General features: G+C 37.9%; 1 protein-coding gene across 2 annotated transcripts in view; it reads left to right on the top strand.

Annotated features, from left to right (window-relative positions):
• LOC122632651 (nephrin-like) overlaps window positions 1–14,041 on the top strand; it is a 272,598-nt gene that overhangs the window by 105,365 nt on the left and 153,192 nt on the right. The window lies entirely within an intron of this gene.

Below are 14,041 nucleotides of genomic sequence, written 5' to 3'. Positions count from 1 at the left end.
AAGGTCAACGATTTCCGACAAACTCATTCGTGAAAGCTTTCCTGCTTTCATGGTGACTGAGAAAAATGTTGAGTACTTCAGGAATCTACGGTTCTCCGACTAATATGCAATAAACTACCCTCTTCTCGTGTGCCTTGCCCAAGATTTTCTAAAGCGTGCTACATCACTAGTGCATCATGATACGGAGAGTATATGGTGCCACCATGCCGTTATTAAACGTACGTCACCGTGCATCCCTATGTAGCTTTTAATGCTTTCGACTGAAATTCCTTCTTGAATTCCACAGGACATTACGATTTTACGTTAATAAAATGGGTTTTTATCGCTCTTTGTTTCTTGTCTTTCTAAATTCAATCCTTTTTGATATCCTTATTATTTAATATCATTCGATCAAGCATTTAGAAGCTATTAATCTCGTTAATAAATATCTATTATGAAATGTAACAAATATTTCATGCTTCGGCAAATAATCGTTTACGAATGATTTCGAATTAATATTTGAATAATCGGTTACGAATTAATTCATACATTACGTCATCATGTTCTGTTAATAAGGTAATTAATTACATACTCGCTACATTTTATTACTTTCTTATACATTTTTTTTTCGAATATATATGTACGACGATTGTGCGATTAATGATCCATCTTCGATTTTTCGACGTTTTTTATGATCTCCCGACGTAGATGAAAAACTTATTTAAAAAAATTCCAATGGAGGACGAAGTAATCTCTTAGTACATTTCGATGTTCACGCGTATGTATGCTACAAGAAGATGCATTTTCTTTTCATCTCACCTCCATAATCCTTTTCATTTCTCTCTTGCTTAAAAAACCACTGTCAGTTTTCATTCATACGTGGTATTACATGAACCAGTGGAAAAAAAAAACATCAAAGAAATCCAGTGACTATTGTGTTAGATAGTCGTCCATGCTGCTTATCGAAAATATATCAACTACTGTGAAAGTATTTAGTGTGTATTGAGTCGTCGAAGCGAATGAACGTATCGTATTATTTTTTAATTACGTTCTATATTGCATTAATATATTTTTGTTTGACATTAATAGGAATATTCTGTGTTTTTCCTCATATTTCCGCCTAAAAGGATCACGAGTTAACATCAAACATTTTTATAATATTTTATATAAGATATTTTATATAAACTATAAGTATGAATATTTATAATATGTATTGAAATGATTTTCATTTTCTATGAAAAAGGATGTGAAGGATATGAAGGATTTAATTTGATCATGTGGTTTATAAATCGTCAGACTTTAATTTTTCGAGCATCAACGGGAGAAAAACGGTAGCGCTATAATTGGACGTAACGATTTTTCAAGTGAAAGCACATAGCACGAAATATTTTTATCGTTGATACTTTGCAAAAAATTGTCGAAATTTATTGCTTGTATAATTTTGCGCTTTTTATAATTTATACAATCGGAAGTTTTAACAGAAATGAATAGTTAAATAAAAATAGAGAAGAGAATACGCAGATTTTGTTTGGAATAAAGAATAAGTTCTGATATTGTTCATCAATCTTTTTCAATACTTCTTAACGAATATTTCAATGTTATAATCATTAATTAAAGTAAAAGAATCGAAATTTTATGAAACTATTGCAATTCTTGTAATAAAGATAAAACAACCAAAAATCAAATGCTAGTGAATGTTGGAGAGAGAGTTAAATGTTAAATAAGATTTTATATAAAAGAAAAGAAATAGAAAGAAACTAAGAGGATACGAGATAAAGGGCTTGATGATCGTAATGAGAATAGCAATGGCGAACAATCAGTCAACGTGGCATGTAATTACTGCGTGTCAATAAATTTCATTCGGTGACAAGCGAAGGAGAATACGGGGGAAACGAGTTTGATGTTTCCGAGATTCTTGCAGGTAGCTTCATTGACGGATAATTGATAGCCGTCCCGATGTTCTCCGTTGTTTCCTTCTTGTCCTTTATAGGCGACGTCAGCATCGATGTCATTGTAGACGTCAGAGTTGCAACGTCAGAGAATCAAGCAAAGTATTGACCACTCTTTCGCTCTTTCGATAATCGTTGCTCTCGAGAGAAGTAATTAATTAACACTCCGACTAATTATCTCGCTCGCCTGTCTATTTTAATTAAATGTGAGCAACCGTTTACGTATTTTTCATCTCTTTGAGATCTAAATCGCTCTTCCACCGTTAATCAATGCAATCTTTCCAATATTTGTTCCGTATGTTAGATCCCGGGAAAAAGAATTTCGAATGCGTTATATCATTGTTACTAAATGGTTTATACATCGATTGTTTAATTCATAAACCCATAAGTTTTTACAACGATTTACAAAATTTAACGCACGATGCATTTTTATCATCTGTATAAATTCCCACCTCCCGATCTCAATTATTAGCGATTTATTTCTCTAAGAGCGAAATAAAGGATTAATTCTAGAACCAAATGACCGAGTTGGACACAGCTGTTTCTCGTAATCCATCCATCTATTACTTTCTATGACGCTTTGAACAAAAACATCTGCTCGAGAATTATGGATAATTATGGAATAAATTTCCTACGATTCGATAATACATCCGAATTGAACGTTCTCCTATGGTTAGGACGTTTCTACAGCACGTAGATAAAAACGAAAATTCTCCGTTCAATGGACGCGAAGATAATAGCGGTTGGAAATAGAGAGAGAGGGGGGGGGAGAGAAAGGGAGGGAGAGAGAGAGAAGGAAATATAAATTTCATTGGGAAAGATAAATAATTCAGCTATGCTACGAGAATATAAAAAAGAGGAAAGATTGGGTGTCCTATTGTCGAAAAATAAAAGAAAAGTAGAAGGACAAGAAGAAGAAGAAGAAAGAAGAAAAAACGAGGAGCGAAAGGTAAATTTCGTTCTTTGAAGAATTTCACTTGACGAGATGCGTTCCAAATTCAGCCGCAAACTAACGTGAAACCGCAACTTCATAGCATATTAGAAAGAACACCGCAACCGCTGAAGCAATGCAAAATTCTTACTACTTTCAACGCTATATGACTTTTTAACATTTTATCAAATAATTTTCCGTGATGTCCGAACTCCGGAAAACGCGGGGCGATCGTCGAAGTGTATTGCGTTTAGCTCTCTGCGATTTACAGTCTTAGCGTGTATCGAATCAATTTAATATCGAGAGAGATGGTGGGTGAGACAGCCAGTAAAACGTTGCACGTTCATAGAATCTACCGATGAAATACGTTTTAATCTGGAACAGCTGCATATTGTTGCCAAAATAGAAATGTTCTCTCGTTTTAACGATATCAACTGCTGCCGTGTTTCGAGATGCAACTAACTATAAATCGTTCTCGTTACGATCTCAGTACACGTTTCTATATACGTACATGTATATGTGTGTGCACTCGCGGCACGAAGCGAACATTCCACGAAGTCTCTATCGGTTCGATAACATCGATGAAACGGAAAGAGAGAAGAAAGAAAAAAGTGAAATGGAAAATATAAAACGATACTTTGGGAATTTCAAGTTAACTATAGTTTTAAATAAAACTTCTCTTAGGTTCGGGTAAAAGATCTTGCATAGGAATTACTTCATGAATAGAAGAACGCATGGCGTTTGTATTTCACGCGTGTAACTTTAGAATACATATACGCAAATGAGGGGTGATCAGTAAAAAAAAAAAAAAAAAAATCGTAGAAAGAAAAATCGATTTGTATCGTGATTGCTCTAATGCAACAAAAACTTTGGCGATCGATTTCGATCGAGTATTTCGTATTGGTTTCAACATAATTGGGAGTATGATTGAGCACAGTATTTCGTAGATCGCGCAAGCACTTAACCCTTTGTTTATCGGTCTCATCTCATTAAGGAAGTATTTCGATTCTCGTCGTGGACATATCAATGTTGCGTGCGTGCAGAGAAGCTCTAATTATAACATACCATGCGAGGAAGGCTCGGTATGCCAACTATGCCTCTATCATAGACCACGAGCGGCAACCTGTAAACCGATACGTTCACCACCATCGTAGCTATCTGCAAACGTTGCGTACTCTCATCGAAGCTACACTTCTATCTCCTCTACATACATGATGTATATACGTGTATAGGTTTGCTTTCTACAACGATTATCGAACATTTACGTGGCCACCAACCTTTGTCGCCTTTAACACCTTTGTTCACGATTCAAACGAATGTAATTTACAATTTTTGTACATTTTATCGCTACTGAAATAATGCCACTCTACCGACAAATTAACGAATAAATATTTACTCCCTTTTCATGTTTCCTAAATCGATCTTTGTTAACTTTCCTTCTATTACTGCTGTCAATATTCGTTTCGTTGAAAATGACTTTAGCTGTGTTCTACGGAATGCTACTTTTTCATTAGTTTCTTACCTTTACTATCGAAGTAATATATTTGCATTGCTGAGCACAATATTTTTCTACTTGTAATTCGGTTTATTCAGATATGTCTTGATGCATCTTTCGATGCATCTTTTATTATACTAACTAATTCCATACAAAGAAGATTTCCAAAGAAATTAATTCCAACAAAAGTACACAAGATTCTATATATTTAGAGAATAATTTACTGAAAAGATTTGACATTTACAAATTATATGAAAATCCTTCTATATCCTTTCGATATTCTTTAGAAAAACATATACTAACAGTAACGATAATATGCAGTATGTATGTAGAAGCGAAATACGATCACTTATAGTAGTCAACAATCGACAAAATTATATTTACTTGCTGGAGGGTATTGCTTGTCATGTAAAGGATATCGATAACACCTGCCTCAGGCAAGTAAATAAAGCTTCTCTGACTTGGACGTAACACGCTCGTGAGCTATGATTAATCCTGCTAAACTCATGTTCTAGCGTCGTGCCCATTCCTATGTCGAAAAATGTAAAGCTCGTTATTTGCACTGCTAATGGTCCGTTTAAAGTAAATCATAAAACATAACACTAGGATCGCCTGCTATCGCGGAATATTTGATAAATGCTCTCTACGGTCCAGGAATCCGACGGTTCTTTCTAGAAGCAGTTATTTCTCTTATTGCATTCACGATAAATCATTCCGACGATTGGACATTACGTCCTTTCGAATTCATATTCTAAAGGAATTTTCGTATTCCATATGAGTGGTTACTGTCGAGGACGTCGAAAAATGATTACTTTTTCCAAGCAAAAAGTGTTCGATAGATGCACCTACAATAATATGAAGCAAAAATAAGATATATAAAAGGATATAAAAAATAATAAAAAGGATATACTGAAAAAAAAAGAGAAGAAAATAAATATCGCTATAAATATATTTCCAATTCTAAGATAAGTTAAAATATTGCTTGTTCAAAAAAACATAAAAAGATTATCGCGAAAAGTTGTCTGGGTTCGTAGTATACTGATCGTGTGTATGTAGTACCTAGATAGATACGTAATAAGAGTCTTGGAACGTGATAGGTCGGGATCGCGTACGACTAGCGCCGTGTGCTTCCAGTGAAACCAGAAGCAGTGGGGATCTTGGGGATTCGTCCCTGGATTACGATGGGGTCGAAGCTGGCCAGGGGTCGTGCCCCTCGCTCCTGTCCTCGGGGTCACAAGTCAGACTCTACGGCTTCTCTCTTTCTTTTTCTTTCTTTTCCAACGACGATTTTATTCTCGATTCACGATCTATCGTTACCCTTTTCCACGTACTGGCACCTGCGATATAAAGCAGAAAGGGGAACGTGCACGAACGAATTCTTTAAAAAGAGAACGAAAACAGACGAATTGAGACGTTGTTTATTCTAGTTGGATGCTTTAGGAAGCCCTATGAACCTCCCTGCTCTGATATTCCCAGTAAAAACACATGAATAACGTATATATAGATTATCACACGAACGAATTAACGTACAATATGTTGTATAGTTCATCAAAAATAGATTCGTTATAAGACTTCAGTCCTCAGAAGCTTTATCTGTGGGTAATCTGTTTTACAAATTATTTATTACTTTTAAATGGATTCTTGTATTCCTTTCTACATTTTATATAGAAAGATTAAACTCGTAAAAAGTTATGATAATAAGTAACGTCGGTAATCGTAATCGATGTTTCATCGGTTAATATTGTGAATTCGCAGGAATATTAAATCCAACATCGTTACGCGAGAACTCTCTTGGCATCGTCGACATACTGATCATTAATCATTCCTCTTTAGTAAAATTAATGTATGCGCATCGTCGTGATCATTAGAATCGTAGATAGCAGTCGTTAAGAGAGGAAAGGAGGAAAAAGAAAAAGAGAGATAAAGAGTAAGAAAAGCCCAAAAGGTATGACGAGTAAGTATCCGCGAATGCGTTTCACGTAGTGAAACGTAGGTATTCCACTCTCTCGTCTTCATTACAATCCTCATAAATCACAGTAACGTAGTTTCGCTCTGTTCCGTTTCTATCTTCCTCCGTCTCTCAGAGCTCGTAGCTTAGTATCGACTCTCTCTCCTTCTCTCTCTCTCTCTCTCTCTTTCTCTCTCTTTCTGTCCCTTTAGATATCCTTCAACGTTCATAGCAATAGCTCCTTTGCTCTCGCATATACGATACCCTTTGCATTACACGGTAAATAAGCATTAACAACGAAGAGACTTCGCCCTCTCACCATCGCTGGTATGTGCAACCATAATCAAGGAGGAACGATAACGAGGAAAGGAGGAGGAGTAACAACGCGTGCTTGAGCGTGTATAACAGGTGAGGGTGCACCGACATACCTATCCCCCGGGTCAAACAGTGTGTGCGTTTGCGATCGTACAGGCGTGCGAGTGAGAACGTGTTCGGAAAAGGGTAAGAGAGAGAGAGAAAGAGAGAGAGAGAGAGAGAGAGAGAGAGAGAGAAAGCAAAGAGAGTAGAGATAGGAGAGAAACGTAGCAAGGGCGCTTATTCATGGATGATAGCGTGCACAAACCGAACGAGGCTACGGCTCCGCGTGCAACCGCCCCTAACCGCCATCGCCAACACTATCATCCGCTCGAATAGATTATAGAATAATACCCAAGATTCGGATCACATAATGCCCATGATACCTTCGACCACCAGTCTGCCGAACTTTTCTTTGCTTTGGACACGAAAGCTTTCGAGGTTCCTTCGATCCACCGCCTGACCTCAACTTTCCTTTTCGACTTTTAACTCGAGTTTGCAATTTTGCGACGGTTACTTTGTAAAGGAAACTAAAAAAAAAAATTTTCTTTGCCGTTAACTTTTTCCGACGATTCTTTCCTACACTTCTTATCGTTTATCATACGGTTAGCTAGTAATATAGAAAGAAATAGAGAAAGAGAGAAAGAAAGCGCATAATAAAAAAGTTGCGCTGACTCGCATAGCAAATAAAAGAAATGAGGGAGATTTTTATCGATCGAAAATGCCACAATCTATTTTTCCATTGCTTCGGAGATTTTCGAGTATTACTTTAGAGCTTTGTAGTCATTGTAGCATTGCTCGCTATAACTTCACGGCATAGTGAGTCATATAGGTCTGGCTTAAAAGTGCATAGATAGGTAGAAAGCAGTACTATTGGAGCGACGATATATTCCCGACTCGATATCGTAATTCGGCCCACAGGCTCGACTACTCAAGCACAAGGTAACCGCCTCGATGCGTTTCATGAACGTCCAGCGCTATTCACCACGCGGCTCTTCCATTTCGCAAAAGGACCTTTGTGCGTTGCGTTCGCAATATTTGCTTCGACCACCGTCATCTCGCTTCCTCTCTTCCTCCCCCTCTCTCTCTCGCTCTCTCTCTCTCTCTCACTCTCTCTCTCTGTCTTCCTTACTCTCGTTTAACCGATCCTTCGTAGTTGTGTTCCAACTGCCGACGTCGTACTCATCGTTCTACGCTTCGTTATACATAGCTCGACATCGGATGTTTGCGTCTCTTCTGGTCACGCGTATATACAAGTACGTTACCGTAAACGAAGTACCACCGAAACTCTGTCTCTTTGGTCCTGTCGTTGTTCGACTCCTTCTCAAACTCCGTAAATAATTATGAGGAGTACGCTCTTATACACATAGTAGACCGAAACTAGCCAAACGAGCATCCGACACGATGCATCCACTTTCCATGTAACTTTTTTCGTATTAAATAGACACAAGAGACCCGTGAAATTTTAATCACTAATAATATATATATATATATATATATATATATATATATTATATAACCGAATACGCTATCATACTGCTTTATTCTAGTAATAATGACGATTAGTACGAGCAATTTCATTCGAAAAAAATTGACGGGATGGAATTTATGGACATAAAGGTTCGTTATTTCAATGTCACTACAGATCATATATGATGGTCATAACGTTTATAGACTTTTTTTTATTTTAAATCCAATTAGATATTTCTGATTTATATCGAATAATTCTTATCTCTTTTGTACATAGGGATATTAAAAAATATCTTTTGCTATCATATCTTAAGATTAATTTAATAACGACGCGTCGATTGACAAAAATTCGTGTAAGATAAAGATGCGTTTCTCGTAAAATCGATATATTGCACTAAACATGCTCGTTTTTCTCAACATTATTTTTCGATGATTTTATTGCGACCGTACCATCGCGTCAATAGTTGCGGATTGAGTGCGATAACATCAGGCGCTACAGTTGCAGTAATAAAAACAGCTGCCGTGTATCGGATCAGATATCGAGTTTCGGCAGATGATGGTACGATAAAATAAAAAAAAAAGTTTTAAACGAAAATGTATGAAAATTCTAAAGCGAACTCGACCGAGCGTAAAATTCGGGACACCAGCGGCCAAGCGATCGATTATGTTACTTCAAATTTAAATTTTTCACGCGTACGAGCAGATATGTAAATATTTCACGATGCTACTCTCTGATCGATGATGCAGTATCGGAACCTGGCAGAAGCTTGCTTATAACGGATGGTTACACTTCTCGCGACGATTTTTACCGTATCATGAAATACAGGTCATGATCGTAACGAAATGTTCGACGTCAAACGGTCTGATATCGTAGGAAGAATATAGTATACACGAAGATACGATTATAAATAGGTACTGAACCATGTATTTACATTAGTATCCGATAATTTATGGGCTTGTACCATCGCAGATATACAATCGTTCTACCATTTATAACATCCTTCCTCTACTATCATTTTTGCGATATCGTTTGGATACGCCCAAAGTAATGATAAGCGTAACTTTACTGGTCAATACAAATGACAATATGGCGACGAAAAGATTCCTAAAGAAGGAATGGTTTTATTATGATCCTACGTAAGGCAAATGGGTGGTTTATTGTCCGTGATTCTAGGTATTTCCACAATACACCGAACGTTTTATTATTAGCTAATTTTCTTATACCCCGTTCATTTTATATCATTGAAATCACTATACATAAGCGTCCCTATCGACAAAACTAATTCTCTGTTGAAAAATGACAAACGTATTTATAAGCTCGACCTACCACACGAAACTTGTAAGATCTAAAGATCTTGGTCGACAGCTCGAAATGAAAATGAATGAGATTAAGAACGGCGAGCGTAGAATTGCAGGGAATATACCCATGTAATTTATAACGTGCTCGCGGAACAGTGCTTTTCGTGTAGTCGGTCGCATCGTTAAAACCAATCCAAAGTTATACCATGGTACCAATGTGGCTCTAAATCCAACCATGAATTCTATGAACGTTTCCGTCCGCGACGTAATAACGGAGCGAACTATCGCTCGGCGCGACCAGAAGTATTGGATTCGACAAAATAATCATGAACGAACAATCGTTGCAGGTATTTTTATACGCATACACATTTAAGTAGATAAGTAAATTATCTTTTAATTTGATTATCTTCCATTCATTCTAATTTCTAATCTTTCTATCACTGCAAAACACGTGCTCGTAAAAATAACCATCTATAAGAAACTATATCGAAATAGAAAAAGTATAATCTTGTATCGCATTGACTTCGGTGCAGATTCATTAAAAACGTGGTAAGCATCGTATTAAATCCTTTACGATGCTCGAAAAAAGCTCTCGAAAGGTCATACTTTCGGTAGTTGGAGTCACAGCAAGGGTACGATGTAAGACTCTTTATCGTTCGCTGTAACACCTGCGTAACCCTCGTTACACGAAGCACGCTCGTTAGAAGTGGAAGGCGCGAGTCGTTAACTCTACGGTCGCCTATGTATCCGCCTACATTACACATAAAATTTAGATTCCAGCTTCAAGTAAGATGTAACGTCTAGGATATAAACGTATATCGCCAAGATATATAAATGACGTTTTTCATTATGACCCTACGTTACGCTCGGCATTAGTCACGCGTGTAAAACAGTAAGGCGCAAGTGAAAAATATATTCGCGAGACTTCGCGACCGAGGTTTACTACCACTCGCGTAGTAAGTGTTGCGGTGAGTTGCGAGAATCTCGGACATTCTTTATAACCTTGCCGGGATCCTTTCCTCTTAAAATTTAGCCGTGCTTTTATTTGAGATTTCTTTATCCAAAAATTTTTGTGCCGATCTTAGCTCCTTCGTAAATTATTTCACTCGACTAGAGAAATGTAATCTTCTCTTTCATTAAAAAGTATTTACAAATGTTCGAGGATTAAACATTTTTTCCTTTACACCTAACAAAAAAAATTTTCACGATCAATATCGTTTTATGTAGGCACTACTAAAATGTATCTTTTCTATTTAACGTCTTGACGATCAATTTCACGATAGGAGAAAGAAAGTAGGCCGTCGGCCTAAACGGTTAGTCCGTTTTCTCCCACTCACCGAGTCGTTCTCGGTGCTTTAATAATTATTAAGCATGCAAGTTTCATTGCACGAAGGTATCGTTGGGGCTACCACTGATGGACAGGTGTAAAATTGGACTGCGGTAAATCTTAGGCTCCTGCCGGACCTACCTCCACCGCTGAAACGTGGATTAATTACGCAGGTTGACAGTAGTGCGGTCGTACGCTCTGTGTCCCGGTTGACGCTGCGACACGCGGAGATTGTCCTGATTGTGAATCTCTTACTCGTCCTTCCGCTACGTCAAATCGTATGGAAACGACGTATCGTACGTCACGAACAAACTGGTGTCGCGTTTGTGCAAGGGTGCGCGCGTGCGCCTACGCCTCCATTCTTGGCTATGTACTTTCATGCAACGTACTCGGCCCTGTGCGTATATGTGCGCGAACTCTTCTGTACATCGAACACCAAGAGAAATAATTTATTCGCGCGGCTTACTCCCGTTAATTAGCCACCCTCGTTCTCTATTGTGAATTTTAATATTACGCGCGATCCGGCGTTTCAAATCCGCGTCTTTCCAACGTTGTGTTACGTTTGTACAAAGTGATTTACAATTTACATTTGTGCTTGAACATTGCTTTTTCCCACAAATGTATGTATCGCAAGTACAAATATAATCTATATTTTCGGAGTACTTCATACGATATTAAATTAATAATAATACCTACGATGATGATATATCGCAATTGTATAGCGAAGGTGATTATTAAAATTAATGACGAACGATCGATGATTCGTTTGTACGGCGAAAATTCGAATTTTCGATAGCATGCCGCAACGAATAATAATTCTACCGCGCGCCTGGAGGACGTTTGAAATTTCGATATTAAACCGTTGACAGGTGGAAATACCATTACGAGGGGAAATCGCTTTTCCCTTTGCCTCTCGTACATCGTCGAAAGTATGCTCCTAAAAAAGCTCGGGAAACGTGGCCTAACATGACAGATAGGGAAAAAGTACTCGAGACAGGATGTTCTGCCACGCGGCCGATTTCTCCGATGAACGTTCACGTGGGATGCGTTATTCGAAAATAAACAAGAAATATTTTATGCCACTGACAGTGCCGATACATCTAAAAAGGACCAAGTCCACCTCTGTAAATGTCTCCTCGTCCATCTCCATTTAAATTGCTTTGCTTGGCAATAGTTAACTTTAAAAATAGTGCCTCTATATTACGCGCTTGAAACACTCCGAACTGTCCTGGGATAGTCCCAACACTCGCTCTTTCTCAATCTTTCTCTCTCTTTCTCTCCCAACTTTCTTTCACCATTTTATTTGCACCAGCTAACAATCTTCTTTTAATACAAAGCTACGAGGAGCAACGAACCCATTGTTTGCGCCGCAATAAGGGGAAACTTATTGCTGGCTAACTAATAACGAACGATTCCCTCGCGAGTATCCGTAGTCTTCATTTTCTCCAGAAAAGTGAACTTCGGTAATCTCTCTCTCTCTCTCTCTCTCTCTCTCTCTCTCTCTCTCTCTACCTCTCTCTCTCCCTCTCTCTCTCTCTCTCTCCTCTTCTATTTCTTCTTTCTCTACCCTCTTTCAACCCTCTCGTTTCTCTCCCCTTTTCGACATGTCGACGATACAAGAGTTACAAACAGCAAGCAACAGCCGTGGAAAAGTTTTATCGGAATCAGAGGAAAAGAGGGAGGTTTGAGGAAAGCGGTTGGAAGTGCTACACGTCTGGCATTACGCATCGGATTGGATTCACTCGGAAATTTAAAGAGGAATACGTAGTTTCTCTCACGGTCTGTAAACGATTACGATGCTTGGAAAACTGCTTCCGCAGATACGGCTTCTACGAACTCTACGGAGAAAGTAAGATACGATGGAAGCCGATGCAAACCTTCGACTTTCGTTTACCTTGCGTGGAAGATAAGAGTCCGGAATCGATCGATTCAACGCGTGGAGATAAATAAGAACTTATCTTCCTATCGCTTTATCTGATAACAAGTTATACAATTTTCGGTGTTTTTGGGATAAAAGCAACATAAATTCCAATAAAAGTATCATATAGGTACAATGGACAATCAAAAATGATCAATTCCCAATAGAGTCTATGCTTATCCTTACAACTTGATATTTATGAGTTCACCGAATTTTGTAGTAGATACTTGTGCACCTATAGATATCTGTAATGAAAAAGCCAAGTTTTGATTCGATACGGTTTGTAATTGTGTTATCGATTTATACGGTATACGTTATTTCAACCGAATACGTGCTGGAGAAAAGCAATCCTGTAAAGCCACGAATCGACGGTTAACTTTTTATTTCCTGTCGATGAAAACTATATTTTTATTTTTGATTGTCGGAATATAGCCGATACGATGAAACGAGCGAAAACATGTTTAACGACGGTTCGTAAATTAGTAAAGCGAAGCGTTAAAGTGTATAATTCGCAAATGACGAAAAGAAAAAGTCTTGAAATCACACACAATATTATAGAGAATTACGAATTATGATGATCTTTAAATAATAGCACTTGTATGTACGTGTGTACTCGTATAATATGTGCTTCGTATCAAGTATAGAAAGTTTATGGTAGCAAAGTAAATTTATAGTTGCTCACTACTGGAAATTTTCGTGCTCGAACAAACACAAGTTAAACGATCGTTCTCGGAGTTAATCTCACCTCGAAGCAGCTTCGTGATCTTTCGTCAGTGACCACCAGCTAACATATTGACCCCTGGTACTAATAACGAATGATTCCCATTGGAATCCCCGATCTTTACGCTCGTAACTCGATATTTACGAACCACCCTGGTAAATTCGATACACGCTCTCCTTCAACAGTGTCGTCGTTCGAAATGGCTTCTAATGCTGCGATACGAGCAGTCCTTTGTCAAAGAGCACTCAGCGTCGACGCTTACTCGATTTCGATCGCCGTTTCGATGACCCCTTTCATTCGATTCTTTTTTCGACCTTTATGGCATTTACGGTACTTTGATCGTTACAAAGAAATTGTATTTAAGTCGTTCTACCAAACGATCCCGCTTTTCTAAAGTTTCCTATTAAACATACATCTCGTACCATTAGACGATTAATCGATTCTTCTTGTCGACTTTTCGATCTTTTTCCCTTTCCTCCATCTTCGCAAGCTCTTACTTTACTTACGTTCAACGAAGATATTAACGTTTGAAAACTTTCTAATCGAGTCTGTTAATACGTTCAAAAATTCATAGAAGATATCCCTTCCGTTATAGTTGCTTACTTTCGTAGGTAGATATCTGGAAAATTTACGATGCAGAGACGATGTAA

This window comes from Vespula pensylvanica, chromosome 10, assembly GCF_014466175.1.
Source record: "Vespula pensylvanica isolate Volc-1 chromosome 10, ASM1446617v1, whole genome shotgun sequence".
Classification (NCBI taxonomy): Eukaryota; Metazoa; Arthropoda; class Insecta; order Hymenoptera; family Vespidae; genus Vespula; species Vespula pensylvanica.
This window is presented reverse-complemented; position numbering and strand designations above follow the sequence as displayed.